Raw genomic sequence first — 16324 nt, 5'->3', positions numbered from 1 at the left:
ATCCGATGCAGGCTCTGGGCTCCGAGCTGTCAGCACAGAGCCGGACGCGAGACTCGAACTCACAAACCGCGAGATCACGACCTGAGCCGAAGTCAGACGCCTAACTGGCGGAGCCACCCGGGTGCCCCAGGCATTGGGCTCTTGATCTCCGCTCAGGTCATGATCTCAGGGTCATGAGTTCAAGTCGTGCATTAGCACGGAGCCAACTTAAAAAAAACCATCCTAATGGAAGATGCTAGTAATCAGGGAATCTGGGCATCAGGCAGCTGGGAACTGTATTCCTCTGTCACAGTTTTTCTGTAGATCTAAAACTGTTCCTCCTTCCCCGCCCCCACCCCAGGCTTTTATTAAAAAAAAAGAAATACAGGCTGCTCAGTTAAATTGGAATGTCAGATAAACTAATACTTTTTAAGTATAAGTATGTCCCATGCAGTATTTGGGATGTAGTTACACTAAAAAAATTACCTATTGTTTCCCTGCCATTCAAATTTAACTGGGTGTCCCACATTTCTTCTTCTGGCAATGTTTATCAAACTGAATTCTTAATTCCTATGAATCTGAGTGTGAGCAGTCCCGCGTGGCCTGTGGCCCTAGGAGGTCCTGGGCAACACAAGTGTAGGTCATGTGGCTTGCCCGGAGGTCAGCAGTGAGAAGGCAGGTGAGGCCATGGAAGCATCTTCTAATTCCAAGTCTGGCTTGCCTGCTTGCCTGGTTCCTGTAGAGAAGGAACAGTGCTCTGAAGGATCTGCTGGGAGTCCAGTGGGCAGCGTGGGGCCCCCCAGGAGCCCTGGAGAGGCACTGGAGGTCTCCAAGTCTCCCCTCAGTGTGACAGCTGGGGCGGGTGCTTGAGACCCTTGGTTAGGGACCATCATGGCGCATAACAAAGTGCTATGGACGCAGCAGCCCGTCTGGCCCCGCCCGCTTGGGCTTTCTGTTTCAGACCTCACCAGGCAGAAGTCAAGGTGGTGGCTGGCCGAGCTATTTGCAGGAGGCTCAGGGGAAAATCTGTTTTCAAGACAGATCGTTGGCAGAGTCCAGTTCCTTGTGGTCGCAGGACTGTGGCCCCCTTTGCCTCAACTGGCTGCAAGTTGGAGGGTTGCTCTTAGCTCGTAAAGACGACACCCCCCATTCCTGGCCATGTATTCCTCTCCGTCTTCAAGCCAGGAACAGTGTCGAATTCCTCTTGAGTTTCCAATCCCTGATTTCCTCCTCTGCCCTCTAGGCTGCAATTTCTTTTTTTTAATTTTTAATTTTTTTTAAATGTTTTAGTATTTTTGAGAGCCAGTGTGTGAACAAACAGGTGGGGGGGGGGGTTGGTCAGAGAGAGGAGGACAGAGGATCTGAAGCAGGTTCCACACTGTCAGCACCGAACCCGACACGGGGCTTGAACTCATGAACCGTGAGATCATGCCTTGAGCCTAAGTCGGACGCTTAATGGACTGAGCCACCCAGGTGCCCCGAGGCTGCAATTTAAAAGACACGTATGAGGAGCACCTGGGTGGCTCGGTCCCTTGAGCGTCTGACTCTGGGTTTTAGCTCAGGTCCTGATCTGATGGTTTGGTGAGTTCGAGCCCCATGTCGGGCTCTGCACTGACAGTGCGAACCCTGCCGTGTCCTGTTTATTTTTATCTCATAAATAAACTTAAAAAAAATGATACAGGGCATGTATGAGAAGGTCAGGCTTGTCTGGCTCAAGGTCAAGCGATTTGGGACTCCAGTGACCTCTCCAAATTCCCTTCCCTGTGATCCCCAGATTCGTGTTGGATTGAATGGGAATGTTGTGTGTATACACCAGGGCTGGGGATCTAGGGAAGCCATCTTGGAATTCTGGCCATGATAGGGACTACGTGAGGGGTAAAGAGGGTTCCAAGCCAGACAACGTGCTTCAGATCCCAGCTCCCCACCACCGTGAGGCTGTGTGTGGCACCCGGGACACCATGAGCCTCTGTTTCCTCGTCGGCAAAACGCGAGTCAGGGTGTCCTGACTGTTGCAAGACTTGCCTGGTCTTTGTAGGCGTGAGAATGGCGTCTTCGCTGCTTTTCCCACATTCTTCGCCCTTCTGGCTTGTGACGAGGCTCTTCAAGAATGAGCTCACTGGCTTGGGCTCTCGATCTCCCCGGTCTGGCAGGCTGGACCAGACTTGGCATGGGAGAGAAATGTCAGTGGGGGGAAAAAAATCTGTTAAAAAATGTATGCATGTAGTAAAACGCGTATCCAGTTCCAACATAAACAGAGTCGCACACGTTGCTGTGTGTTAATGAGCCCCAGGTAGGAAATGTTCGGCAGGTCCAAGTGAATTTCCGTCTGTTCCCTCGCTGCCCGTGGAAGAGACTTCTGGCGTTAGCTTTCCGGTGGAGGCCTTGCTCTTGGAGCATCCTGTTTATTCCACGGTCATGGGCCTTTAGAACCAAATTTGCTTGAAAGCCTTGTGAGCTTCTTGACGGAGAAAGAACAAACGAGGCATCTTGGGTAATGTGAAAGTGAGGGGCCAGTTTTGCGCAAGTTCCAACATGGGTGGTTTGTAACTAATTGGAAAAACATGCCTCTTCTGTTGACCTAATCTTCTTGCAGTTGCCTGGGCCTTAAGTGTTCCCCGGAGGCTTAAGGGGGCGTAATTGGCGCCCAGGGTGGTCACCACAGTTACAAAAGGGGCAAAGAGCTCATGCCTGTGTCGGAGAGTCGGATCTGGGCGGGCCGGCCGGGTCTGGGGGAGCAAGGGCCCCCGTCTGTCACCAGCCTCCTCAGCTGTGGCACAGGGGTAGGTGTCCGGGATGGCAGAGAGGAGGGAGTCGTCCTGTGGCTTTAAATTTAGCCCTCAGAACGAAAAGGTTCTGGAGGCAGAGCATGGGGCCCAGACAGGGAAAGGAAACAGGCGACCTTTGAACCGTCGTGGAGCCGAGGAACCCCTCACCCTTTGCTTAGAAGCCCGGTGTTGGGTCCTTGCATCCTTCTACAAGGTTCTCTTCAGAAATACAGAAGCTCACAGTGCTACTTTCGCTTCCTAATTGGGGTTCTGTGTTCCCAGGGGCAGATGAGCTGGCTGGGCCCCAGCCTCACCAGTGTCCTTCAAGAGAAACCTCCGTCAGCAGAGTAAAGCTCAGCCGTGGCCAACATCACCACTCTTCTGGTCTTGGTCTTTGCCTTCTGGAGACGCAAACGTGTGACTGACTCAGCCCCGCCCTCCTCCCACCCACCCCCCCCCCCCAGGTCAGAGGGACCCCGTGCGTCTGTGACCCGGCTTTGCCAGCTCGTCTCAGTCCCCGGGGCCTCCTCTCTCAGAGCCGCTGGGTGGTTTGAAGATGAAACGCGGGCTGTGGCCCTCCGTCCCCTCTGAGCACAGTGCTGTCCAAGCCGAAGGGGCGAGGGGTGCGGACCAAGAGGTGATACTGTAATTAGAGTTATAAGGCTTTGTGGTTTCCTCTCTCTGTCTCCACTTCCTTCCTGAAACCCCAGAAGAGGCTTCTCGGGAAAGGAAGGGCCTTTCAGATGCAGGAGCCTGGCTGGGAATGGCTGTTCCCAGTTAGGCTGGCCGGCTGGAGGCCAGGGTGGCGAGGCCTGGATGTGGGTTGGATCCACTGGGGCCACTGAGGCACAGTGGGTCTACTCACTGTTGAGCTGGGCCCGGCATCCTGCAAACGCCACCTTCATGCCTCCCTCGGAGCGGCTCTGACATTGAGAAGAAGGGTTGTTGAGTCTTGTCCTGCTCGGGACAGGCCACTTCCGGTGACCCCATAAGGCCACACTGGGTCCTGTACCTCCCAGGAGATTTTCGGGCAGGATGCGTGTGTATAAAGGGCCCCAGCCCTTGAGTCTTGGCCCTTCTTGTTCTTGATAATTCCACAGTTAGGTAAACTGGACCCGCTCTCAGTGGAAGTAGGTTGCTAACCCTTAGAGTAGTCAAGCTGTTTGAGGCTCCATTAGGAAGTGGGCAAAGACGGTTACTCTAGAACCAGGGATGGGGTTCCCGTTTGGAGGGGCTCCGTGGCTGGCCAGCCCCTTGTTTTGTGGCAACTTTGACCTGTTCCAGGCGCCTGAGATCCTCGGATTGGTGGCTCTGGAGCACAACCAGGTACATAACTCGCAGGGCCCAGCCTAAAGTGAAAACGCAGGGCTGTTGGATCAGCTGGGCATTCAGGCAAGTGCGGGGACGCCTCTGAGCGCAGGGCCCTGATTGTGCGGTGCCCCTGCTGCAAAGCCGGCCCTGCTCTGGGGAGCGAGTGCAGGGCGGGTAGCCGGTCTGGGCATGTAGGTGCATTTCATCACCCCACCGTCCCTCCCGGGCCACCTGGGACGAGTGCAGTGAGTCGAGGCTGGGAGGCTGGCTGAGGGTGGCCCGCAGTGGCCGAAAGTTTGGGGTGGGGCTCCAGGCCGCATCTTGTCTCTAGTGTGGACACCCGACCTCCTCCTCTGTCACAAAGCTTCAAGCCAAACACGGAAGACCAGAAAATGATGCATTAAAACGGTCACTCCCTTGGGGCGTCTGGGTGGCTCAGTCGGTAAGCATCTGCCTTCGGCTCAGGTCGTGATCTCACAGTCCGTGAGTTCAAGTCCCGCGTCGGGCTCTGTGCTGACAGCTCGGAGCCTGGAGCCTGTTTCAGGTTCTGTCTCTCTCTCTCTCTCTCTGTTCCTCCCCTGCTCACACTCTGTGTCTTTCTCAAAAAAGAATAAATATTAAAAAAAATTTTTTTTTAAAAAGTGGTCACTCCCCAAGTCAACATGATCTAAAACCATTTTTTTTTTTTCTAATTTGTCATATCTGTGCATTCGGGTTAAACATCTCTTGTTCTATAGAGAAAACCGACCAAGTTGATGGCTTCAAAAGCAAATCCATCCCTGCCGGGAGACCTTACTACCTGTGAGCATGGAAGGGTCACCCAAAATGTGACCCTGGCTCCTTGTTTGTTTGCTTTTTGGCCTGTGGCCCCCGGGCATTCCGGCAAGCTCATTGCCCTGGGCCAAGTTGTGTGAAAAACTAAACCTTTCTGGGTTGTGAACTTTTAGTTTTTTTTATGTTTATTTTGGTGGAGGGCAGAGAGAGAGAGAGAGGGAGGGAGAGCGAGAAGCCCAAGGAGGCTCCACAGTGTCCGCACAGAGCCTGACGTGGGGCTCGAACTCATGACCCACGAGATCATGACCTGAGCCAAAGTCAGACGCTCAACCGAATGAGCCACCCAGGCGCCCCGGGAGATTTACATTTATAACAATCTCCATTTGTAAAGGTGTCTCCCTCTCTGTACCTGAAATTGAAATCTCTAGAAACTCCTATTAGTGGACAAGGTGCTTAAGTCTATTCAACAAACCGTAGCCTTGTTTACCGTGCCTTTCCTGGTAACCTCCCCAAAACAGGCTTCCTGACACCTTTGTTGGGTCTTTAGCTGATGATGTTATTTAAGCTGGTAGCTTTGGGGCGCCTGGGTGGCGCAGTCGGTTAAGCGTCCGACTTCAGCCAGGTCACGATCTCGCGGTCCGTGAGTTCGAGTCCCGCGTCAGGCTCTGGGCTGACGGCTCAGAGCCTGGAGCCTGTTTCCGATTCTGTGTCTCCCTCTCTCTCTGCCCCTCCCCCGTTCATGCTCTGCCTCTCTCTGTCCCAAAAATAAATAAAAAACGTTGAAAAAAAAAATTAAGCTGGTAGCTTTGGCAACCTCAGGAGTCTAACTCCTGTCTCCCGGGGTATATCCCATACTTCTACGAGGTACGCATGTTAACGAGTTGTTCGTTTCTGTCTTGTTGATCTGTCTTTCACTATGGCTGGGGATGTGTCAGCCAGGAACTCAGAAGGGTAGAGGGAAAATTCTTTCTCCTCCCCTGTGGTTTCTGGTCTCCCAGGTGGGACCCACTGGGACACCCTACTTGATCTGGCGCCTGCAGGTAGGGTCGTGGGAAAACTTACAGAAGCCAGGGAAGGGGAAGAATTCTTACCAAAGTCGACGCTCCCAGATCTCTGTCTGGAACGCCTCATTGACAAACGAAGGTAAGACTTTCTCACCCTTGGCTTGACAAGTGGGGATTGGTGGCAGGGAAAGATTTGTAAAAATTCGTTCTTTGGATCATTTCTCACCTCTGCACATTTGGGCTTCCGTGGCGTGGTGACAGATTCTTTCTTCTTTGCTGGAAATTTAATTTTACCTTCATTTTTGACAGATGTTTTTGCTGCATTTCCTGCCAGTTTATTCCATTTTCTTCTGGCTTCCACTGTTTCTAGTGAATTCGGCTGTCTTTCTTATGGTGTTCCCACAAATGTAATGTCTCTTACACCCCCAAGCTGCTTTTAAGATTTTCTCCTTTTCTTGGGTTTCTGTTTGTTTATGATGTGCCTAGGTGTGGTCTTGTTTGTGTAAATCCTATTTGGGATTTGCTGAGCTGCTTGGATCTGTGGATTGATATCTTTCATCAATTTTGATTAATTACTGGCTATTATCCCATATATTCTTCCCTGTTCTCTCTCTCTTCTCCTTGTGGGCCTCCCATGACACTGATATCACACATCTTGACGCTTTCCTGCAGGTCTCAGACACGTGTTCTTTGTCTCTTCCTCCCCCCGCCCTGCTGCTCTCTTTCCATTTTACTTTTTCTCAACGTTTTGTTTATTTTTGAGTGTGAAAGTGCAAGCAGGGGAGGGCCAGAGAGAGAGGGGAACAGAAGATCCGAAGGGGGCTCTGCACTGACAGCAGCAAGCCCAATGCGGGGCTCAAAGCCAACTGTGAGATCGTGACCTGAGCCGATGTTGGATGCTCAATCAACTGAGCCACCCAGGTGCGCCACCTCCCCCCCCCCCCCACCCCGGCCCCATTTCATTTTCAATTCTTGTTTCTTTCTGTGCTTCACTCTGGATAACTACTATTGACCTGTCTTCAAATTCACTGAGTTCTTTCTTGGGCTGTGTGCTGTCTGCGGTTAAATTACTCTGGTAGATTTTTCATTTCCGATACTTGTATTTTCCAGTTCTAAAACTTCTATTTGGTTCTTTTATAGAGTTTCCATTTTTTCTCTTAATTTTCCATCTCTTCATTGTCTTGTTTGACCCCTCAATTCTTTAACATATCTTCAGGTCTTTGCCTCTTCCAGCATCTGGGTCATGCCTGAATCTGCTTTCCTTAACTGTGTTTTCCTGTTTCATGTAGCTAGTAATTTTTGATTGTATGTTGAACATTGTGGGTGACATGTTATGAAGAGTCTGGATTATATGATCTTCATCTAAACAATGTTGAGTTTTTTTTCTTGAAGACAGTAAAATTGACCTTGAGCATATCAAGGCTTGGTTTTAGCTTTGTTAGAATGAGTATATTTCAGGTCCCACACCCACCCCTCATGTTCTAGTGTGTGGCCCCTATTCTTGGGGTATGGTCTGCACTCTTAAGGCCAGGCTTTTCTGGGGTGTCAACCGAGTGCCTAGGACACTCAATCAGAATCTTGCCTCCTAGGGTTGGAGCTATATGACTTCTAATACTTTTTTTCAGTTTACCTACCCCTCCTCCACCCCTGAGCTATTTTCCACTAGGCCTCCTCGTGTCTCCTCCTGATGTGCACAGTTTAGGATTTGGTCAAGGAGCTAAGGTGAACCTCTGTGCAGATTTCTGGGGCTCCCTCTGTGTGGCTCCTTCCCCTCCTGTGTTTGCCCTGTGCGTCTCAAGTGCCTTAGCATCCTTGAACTCTGATCTCCGTTACCTCCAGTTAACAAGACCACTGTTCTCGGTTTGGGCTACATATCCCTGCTCAATGTCAATACTGTCTTTTTCTCCTTTCCAAAGAAAGCCATGGTGAATGTGGTGGCTTCATCTCAAGTGCTCCTCTTTTCTCAAGAACGACAGCTCTGTGCTGCAGTGTCCAGTTCCTGCAAATGATTATTTTATGTAGTCTGCTTAGTTTCAGAGTCCTTTATGGCAGGAGTGGGAGTAATTCACTGAGGCTGGCAGACTTTTTTAAAACTTAAAAAAATTTTTTTCTAACGTTTATTTATTTTTGAGAGAGCACACGAGCAGGGGAGGGGCAGAGAGAGAGGGAGACACAGAATCCCAAGCAGGCTGCAGGCTCTGAGCTGTCAGCACAGAGCCCGATGTGGGGCTCGAACTCACAAACTGTGAGATCATGACCTGAGCTGTAGTGGGACACTCGACCAACTGACCCACCCACGCACCCCTAAAACTTTTTATTAGATTACGAAATGTATATTCTGGACTTCTGGGTTTTGAGTCCTGCTTAGAAAGGACTGTCCTACCAAGAGATGGTTAAAGTTTCTTTGGGCTTTCTTCTACTTTTACAGTTTCATTTCTTACGTTTAAATCTGACTCATCCATACTTCATTTACTTGGAAGAAAAAGGTAGAGGGGTCTAACGGTGTTTTTCCCAGAAGCTAGCAAGTTGTTTGAATACCAATAACTAGAGAGTACTTCCCTCCCTCACTTAACTGAAATGAAGTCTCTCATTTTATGTTACACTTTGAATGGATTGTGTGTATTTTTGACATATGTCCCATTGACATGTTTTATGTACATTTTCATACGCATATTTGTTGGTATGAAATTTGTTTTTAAGTTTATTTATTTTGAGAGACAGAGTAAGCAGGGGAAGGGCAGAGAGAGAGAGAGGGAGAGAATCCTGAGCAGGCTCTATGACATCAGCATGAAACCCACGTGGGGGCCTTAACCCACGAACCAGGAGATCAAGACCTAAGCCAAAGCCAAGAGTTGGACACTCTACTGACTGAGCCACCCAGGCACCCTGTGAAATTGTTTTAATGACTGCAGGATCATCTGATTTAGTATCTGATAGGGTTAGGTGTTCTTCATTCTTACTTTCAGAAATGTCCTGGTTATCGTTGTTGTTTAAAAATGTCATGAACTTGAGGGGCACCAGGGTGGCTCAGTCGGTTAGGCATCCAACTTTGGCTCAGGTCATGTTCTCACAGTTGGTGGGTTCAAGCCCCGCGTCGGGCTCTGTGCTGACAGCTCAGAGCCTGGAGCCTGTTTCAGATTCTGTGTCTCCCTCTTTCTGCCCCTCCCCCACTCACACTGTGTCTCTCTCTCTCTCTCTCTCTCTCTCTCAAAAACAAACATTAAAAAAATTTTTTTCATGAACTTTAGAATCAGCTCATTTAGTTGAAACATGACATGTGTGTTCCTACCGCCAGCCCCAGGCGGTCGCTATCCTGCTCTCTGTCTCTACCAATTTTCCTTTTCTGGAAATGGCATATAAATGACATCACACGACCTGTGGTCTTGAGCATCTGGCTTCCGTCACTCAGCACGTTTTTGAGATTCATCCCCCGTGTGTTAGGTCCCAGTACTTTCTTGTCGTTGCTGGGCTGGCTTGTGTATTTATTCGTCATTGGGGGGTATTTGTGTACGAGTCTTGGTGTGCAAGCACGTGTCTTCGTTTCTCGTCGGGGGCAACCTAGGAGTAGAATTGCTGAGCCACATGGGAAAAGGATTTCCAACTTCTTAAGAAAGTGCCAACCTGTCTTCCAGAGCGGCCATGTCCTGTCACCCCTCCTGCCAGCGCCTGTGAGGGCTCCAGTTCCGCATCCTTCCGAACACAAAAGATGGTCCCATCTTTCCAGTGTTGAGTCTCTCTAGGTACGAAAATATGCAGCCCAGCTTTCTTCACATTTAAAGTATTTTATATCCTCCGGGGTCTTTGAAAAGGTTTCTCCGTCTGGATTGTATACATTTTAGCGCATTTGTTTCTGGGAGTTTTCTTTTGTGTGTGTGTGTTGGGGGGGGGTGCTGTTGCAAATGGAATATTTTCTCTTGCTAACGTTTCTAACTGCTTCCTGTTTGTACCTAGAAAGGCTAGGTGTTTCGGTGTGGTACGTCGGCACCCCATCCCTTGGTGAAATCTCTTAGTGTCGGCCGCGTTTTTCCGTCGCTTCTCTTGGACTTTCCAGAGTGAACACAGTTATTTCACTTCTTTCTCCTCAAATTTCGTTTTCCCTCTTAACTACTTTCATCAACTAGAACCTTCCAAACAAAATAGTAGTGATAGGGGCATGTTTTCATTCCAGAGCCTCATGGAAACTTCTGTTGCTTCCAACCATTACAAATGATGCTGATTTTGGGCTGGGTGGATGTGTGTGTCTGTGTGTATAATTTTATCATGTTAAGAAAGCATCCCTCTTTCTTATCTGATAAGAGATTGTGTTACAAATGGTTAATGTTGCCAAATGCCCTTCAGCATCCATGATCGTGATCTTTCCCTTTTAATACATTATTAGAAATTAAAAGATGTCCTTGTCATATTATTGTACAAGTCCCACTTGGTTTTGGTGAACCCCTTTAAGGATCACGGTGGATTGTATTTGCTAAAATTTTATTTGGGATTTTTGCGCTGATTTTTACGTAAGTGAAGTCAGTGTGTGGTTTTCCCTCACTGTTGGCTTTTTATATGAATGTCTCTGATAAAGAACTTGGAAGTGTTTCTTCCTCCTGTGGGCCCTAGATCACTTTAAATCTCATTGGAATTAGGATTCCTGAAGGCATGGGTTGACTTCTCCTGGGAAACAACCCAGCCTGAGCTTTCTCCCTTCCCCTCCCTGCTCTGGGGCTTGGGAGGCATTGGTATTTCTGCAAAACCTTCTCGGTTCCTTCTGGTACAGACACTTTCTCTTTTTGGTATTTTGCGGGGGGAAACGTTTTCCTCCACCTTTCAAAGGTTCTTCCGGCTGGTCTAAGAATTAAAGTGACAGGAGACAGACGAACGGGAGAAACCGAAATTTAATTTTGTATGTAGGGGAATCCCACGTACACGAGAGGGTCAAAGACAGAAGGGGAAAGTGAGGGGCGTCCGGGTGGCTCAGTTGAGAGTCTGACGCGATTTGGGCTCAGGTCACGATGTCACGGTTCGTGGGGTGGAGCTCCGTATGAGGCTCTGTACTGGCAGCGTGGAGCCTGCTTGGGATTCTCTCTCTCCGCCCCTCCCCAGCAGCCCCGCCCCCGGCCGCTTCTCACCCAAATAAATATTTTTTAAAACAAAAGGAAAATGAGCTGTATATGTTTTCCTGAGCTAAGGAATGGGATGGGGTCTGGGGCTTTAAAGCGGGAGGAGGGCCTCGACAGGGTGATGGGAAGAAAGGCTGTGGCCTAATTAGATCTTTGTCCTGTGGTACAGTTGGGTCACTCAGATAAATTTGATCCTTGGTAATAACTCTTATGTTGGGAAAGACCCTTCAGTATAGATTCTTCTAGGTCTTTAAGGGAGGGGCAAAATCCTCTTCAGCCTGCATGGGCTCAGTTGTCTTCAGCTCAAAATAGTCCGTGTGCCAAGTTGCACGTTTTGGGAAGACTTGTTGTGAACCCCCTTCAGGTTCTTGTTGGTACTCGGTCCCCTCGGAAAATGTTGCCTCTGGGCTTTCGAGTTTACTTGTGTAGAGACCGCGGCCTCGACAGCCCCCTTTTCTTGTCTTGACTCCCTTAAATCCCCCTTCCCCACCCCCAAGTGAAACAAGTCTTAGATTGACTTAAGGTTACCATTTTTCTATTAATTTTTGAAAAGTTTTACGTTCAGGAACTGCTACATTCTTCCAAGTTGTTTTTGGAGAAATAGGCTAAGAGATACGTCATCTCCCGGAGCCCCCGGGGCAGCAGAAGTCACTGGAAAGCATCCTTTGCATTCAGCAGCCAAGGATCGGCTCATTTCCTCTCCTGGGGGTGGGAGCATTGGCCAGAGTGCTTCAGCGTGACCTCACTTCTACCCCCTTCCCTGTCTTTAAAGAATAATCGAGAAGTGAGGGTGGGTAATAAAAGGTCACGCGGCCTTTCCCAGGAGGTGTGTGGACCGGCTCACTTTGCCCCTTACCTAGACGGTGGTCGAACATAAGCAGTGTTTCCTCTCCCCCTTAGGTTATAAAACTCAGGCTTCACTCAGATCATGTCATGGAGACTTGACTTAAAAAAAAAAAAAAATTACCTGTACTTGTTCTTTCTATGCTTTCGTTCGGTCATAACCCCTGCAGATGGCGAGGATGGGACTAACAGAGGTGAAAGGTAGTGGAACGTGGCACCTGAAAATCCGCCCCATGGGGATAAGGACTTTGGAGCCGAAGGCCCTTGAGAAGCAGCAGCTACAGGAGAAGCTCTCTGCCCTCCCCTCTTGGCCTGAGAGCAGGACTCAGTCTGTAAAGGTGTCTCCCTCCCCTCCAGCCGCCTGCCGGGAAGGGCGCAGGTTAATCGGAGAACTCTGGTTCTCTAACAGGGCTGGAGGCGTCTGCGGAATAAACCCCACTAAACACCAGCCCTTAGGGACCATTAGTTTCCACGTCGACTTCCCCTCCCTCAATTTTCCGCCTGTGGAAGCTCCCAGTCCTCCTCATTTGACTTGGTCATCTCTCTAAAAATGTGTCCCTCTGTGAACACTCTTGATAGATGCATGTATACACCGCCACCCATGTATATTACACGCATGCAGATTGGGTTACTGATTTACTGATGCCAGTGCCCCGCCCCCTCCCCCGTGCATGCTTCATGGTCTTGGTCCTAAACTTCTGTTCCTTTTCGTCTTGCCGGTCTCCCTCGCCAGCATAAGTTACGGGGCCCCAGCCTCAGGACCCAAGATGGATAGAGCCGAGAGATTTTTTCCCCCCTCCCTTACGGAAGTTTCTTCCCAGAAAGGACTTGCCTGCGATTCTCCCTGAAGACAGGGAGCGGCTTCAAGTAGCAAGGGGTCACACGCTGCCACCGCCCTCCTAACCCTAACCCTCTCCACCTTCCCAGCCTCCCGCTAGGCTTCTGTCCCTATAAAGTGTCACTCGTGGCCACTACCCCCAACCCCTCTGCTTGGAGAAAACGAAAAAATTCCTTCAACCCTCTTCATTCCTTCTTACAACTTTCCTACGATAGTAAGATACATATTCCTAAAGCTTAGCATTTTTACCATTTTTAAGTGCATAAGTCAGTGGCGTCAGGTACATTCACAATGTTGTACGGCCATGGCCACCATCCGTTTCCAGAACGTTTTCATCTTTCCCGAGACCCGATACGCCTCAAACGTTACCTCTCCATTCTCCTCTCGCTTCCTTTTAATTTTGAAAGTCCCTAGGACGGTTAGCGTTAGACCAATTACAAAAGGCATTTTTGTTTTGTTTCTTAAAGGTTATTGTTATGTTTTGGTAATCCCTACGCCCAGTGTGGGGCTCGAACTCACGACCCTGAGGTCAAGAGTGACACCCCCTTCTGACTGAACCAGCCAGGTGCCCCAAAAGGAATCTTTAAAAGAAAAAATAATCCCTTACGGTGTGATCACTCTTCCTATATGAACTGTTTGCATTTTCCTGTATCCTTGACCACTTCTTGTCCAAATGCAGTCATTCTTGGTGCAGATTCTTAGGCAGCCTCCTGCTGTACTTGGAAGCTCATCTTTTTTTTCACGTTAATGTATTGCCTCACGTTGGACCTCTTGACAAATGAGTTCGAGATAGGGTATCAAAGTCACAGACCACAACTTTCAAAGACCATTGCCCTGTTAGTGGTGTATAAGTTTTCATCATTTTGAATAACAAAGTTATTTTGGAATCTTGGGAATCATTCTCATTTCCCTTCCCTCCCTGGTTTTGGATAAAGTCCCGGGAGTGGCGCTTATCAGGTCAAAGGAATGAGTGGTTTTGGTTACTGATTTTTTTTTAAGTTGATCTGTTCATTTTGAGAGAGAACGAGTAGGGGAGAGGCAGAGAGAGAGGGAGAGAGGATATTAAGCAGGCTCCATGCTGTTAGCGTGGAGCCCGACACAGGGCTCGATCCCACACTGTGAGATCATTACCTGAGCCGAAGTCAAGAGCCTGACGCTTAACTGACTGAGCCATCCGGGTGCCCCAGGAGTGAATGGTTTCAGAAGAATGTTAGAAACCCACTACTGAGGTACCAGTTGAAACCGCCAGTTACCAGATTTGAGGGCTTTGTTTTTGTCCACAGCCTCACTAGTTCTGGACATTATTCTTTAAATACCGACCCTGCAGCCTAATGAAGCTGTAATGATGGGGTGCCTGGCTGGTTCAGTCGGTTGAGTGTCTCACTTTTGATTGCGGCCTAGGTCATGATCTGAAGGTTCAGGAGTTCAAGCCCCACATTGGGCTCTTCCCGGACAGCGAGAGCCTGCCTGGGATTCTCTCTCTCCCCTTCGCTCCCTTCCCCTGTTCTCTCCCAAAATAAATTTTAAGAAAATTTTTAAGAAGTTATAAGCGTTACTCTCTTTTGCCTTTAGTTACCAGCAAAATTAAATGTTCTCCACACCGTTTACTTCTCTCTTTTGCCTGCTCTGTCCTTTACCAAATCACTTCACCAAGACTGAGTTTTTTAAAGACTTATCTGGACTTGCTTTTTATGTGCTTGAGGCACAAATCTTTATCATTTTTAAATTTTTTTTTACTTTTTAGATGTTTTATTTTCCAAGAGACAGCATACGAGCAGGGGGAGGGGCAGAGAGAGGGAGGCACGGAATCCGAAGCAGACTCCAAGCTCTGAGCTGTCAGCACAGAACCCAACGTGGGGCTCAAACCCACGAATGCGAGATCATGACCTGAGCCAAAGTTGGATGCTCAACTGACTGAACCACCCAGGTGCCCTTATTTATTTGTATCTTTAATGGACTCATTCCCTGTCTCATCCATTTTTTTCTTTAAATTCTACGCCTGTGTGTGCACACCCAGCCCAACCCCCCCAAATGGCAAAGTGTTGGTGTCGTTAAATCCGTCTTGAGAAAGGAGAACTGTGCTTCCCTCTTGAGGTCAAGGCTGGTGCCCAACCTACCACTCTTGTTTTCCTGGTAAGCACTTTGCGGACAGAGCGTGGGAGGCAGGTTGGGAACCTTCTGCACTTTCCTGCCTGGACTGAAAGTAACTCATCCTGTGAGCAGATGGAGAAACCAAGAGCTTGCGTGGTGACAAATCATCGATGCCGCAGACTCTGACCTGCTCCCCGCCCCCCCCCCCCCCCCCATATTCCACCAGTTGGCTTTCCGCTGTGAACTGTCTTCTTCCTTCCTGCTTTCCTTCCTTCTCTTGGGCCGAGATCCCTGTGACAGGGCCTAGCATACCGCCTCTGACGGTCGTGGATGTGTTTCTGATCGTGTGTGACACGGCTCATTGGGCATTTTAATGTGGACCAGGAAATGGAGAGTAAGCATCACGTATCTGGCTTGGGACGGAGCCAGTGTTCAATTGACTCTCTCAAAGTAGGCAATATGGCGCTCTTGCAAGCATAGGAGGTGATGACTGAAGCTGGGCAGCCTTGAGGGTCCAGCGGGCCCAGACCTGCACCAGCCTGGCCGTCTGCTGCTTGGATGACCTCATGTAAGTCCCCTGGGCTCTCTGAGCCTGCTTCTTCCCTTATGTGGGATTGTGCATTGGTCACTGGGCTGTTGGGAGGTCTAAGAAAAGATCGAACATCTTTCAAAGAGCAGTGCCTGGACTCTGGGGTCTTTTCGTTGTAACCCATGACAACACGCTCAACAAATCAGAAGCCCCTTCCCCTTTCCCTCCAGTGTGTGGGAATGTGCAGGACTGGCCCCATTCACGCATTCTTCGAAAAACTCTCAAGCCCTCTAGTATTTTTTCTTCTGGACTTGATTGAGCGCCTGCTGTGTGCTGGGGACTTAGGAGTGGGGAGGCTGGGGCAAGGGAATCTGGCATCTGACCTGGTTGCCCCCCAGCTCTTGTCTGATGCTTTGCCCTTTGCTTTGGAATCTGGACCTCAGGCCTTTGGATAGAAGACTTGAGGGGGCCTCCCAGTGGTGGGTCGATTTCACAGCCACCCAAGTTACCCCATCATTCCAATGGACGATTAGCCCCATCCATCCAATGGATGTGTTCTGGGATCGTGCCAGATTTATTTTTCAGTCAAAAATTCAAGGGACAGGGGCGCCTGGGTGGCGCAGTCGGTTAAGCGTCCGACTTCAGCCAGGTCACGATCTCGCGGTCTGGGAGTTTGAGCCCCGCGTCGGGCTCTGGGCTGATGGCTCGGAGCCTGGAGCCTGTTTCCGATTCTGTGTCTCCCGCTCTCTCTGCCCCTCCCCCGGTCAAGCTCTGTCTCTCTCTGTCCCAAAAATAAATAAACGTTGAAAAAAAAAAAATTCAAGGGACAGATCAGCCTTCCCAAAGGTCAACAGCTTTGAAGGCTGTATCCTTGGGGCCTGGGTGCCCCTCGCACATGTCTGTGGAAACCAGTCCCCCAAAAAGGGAGGCCTTCTCAAGTGTCCCCTGAAACATTCAGTTCCAGATTCAGGATCTACCCCAAAGAGGGACACTCTCCCCCCAGGCTTGCGATGAAGGGATTTGGGACCATCTGTATACCTCAGGGAGCCTCATGCTTGTCCCAAAGTAGGAAGACCCCAGGGCAGCCC

The sequence above is a fragment of the Prionailurus bengalensis genome, chromosome E3 (genome assembly GCF_016509475.1).
Source record: "Prionailurus bengalensis isolate Pbe53 chromosome E3, Fcat_Pben_1.1_paternal_pri, whole genome shotgun sequence".
NCBI classification, from domain to species: domain Eukaryota; kingdom Metazoa; phylum Chordata; class Mammalia; order Carnivora; family Felidae; genus Prionailurus; species Prionailurus bengalensis.
Note: the sequence above shows the minus strand (reverse complement) of the source record.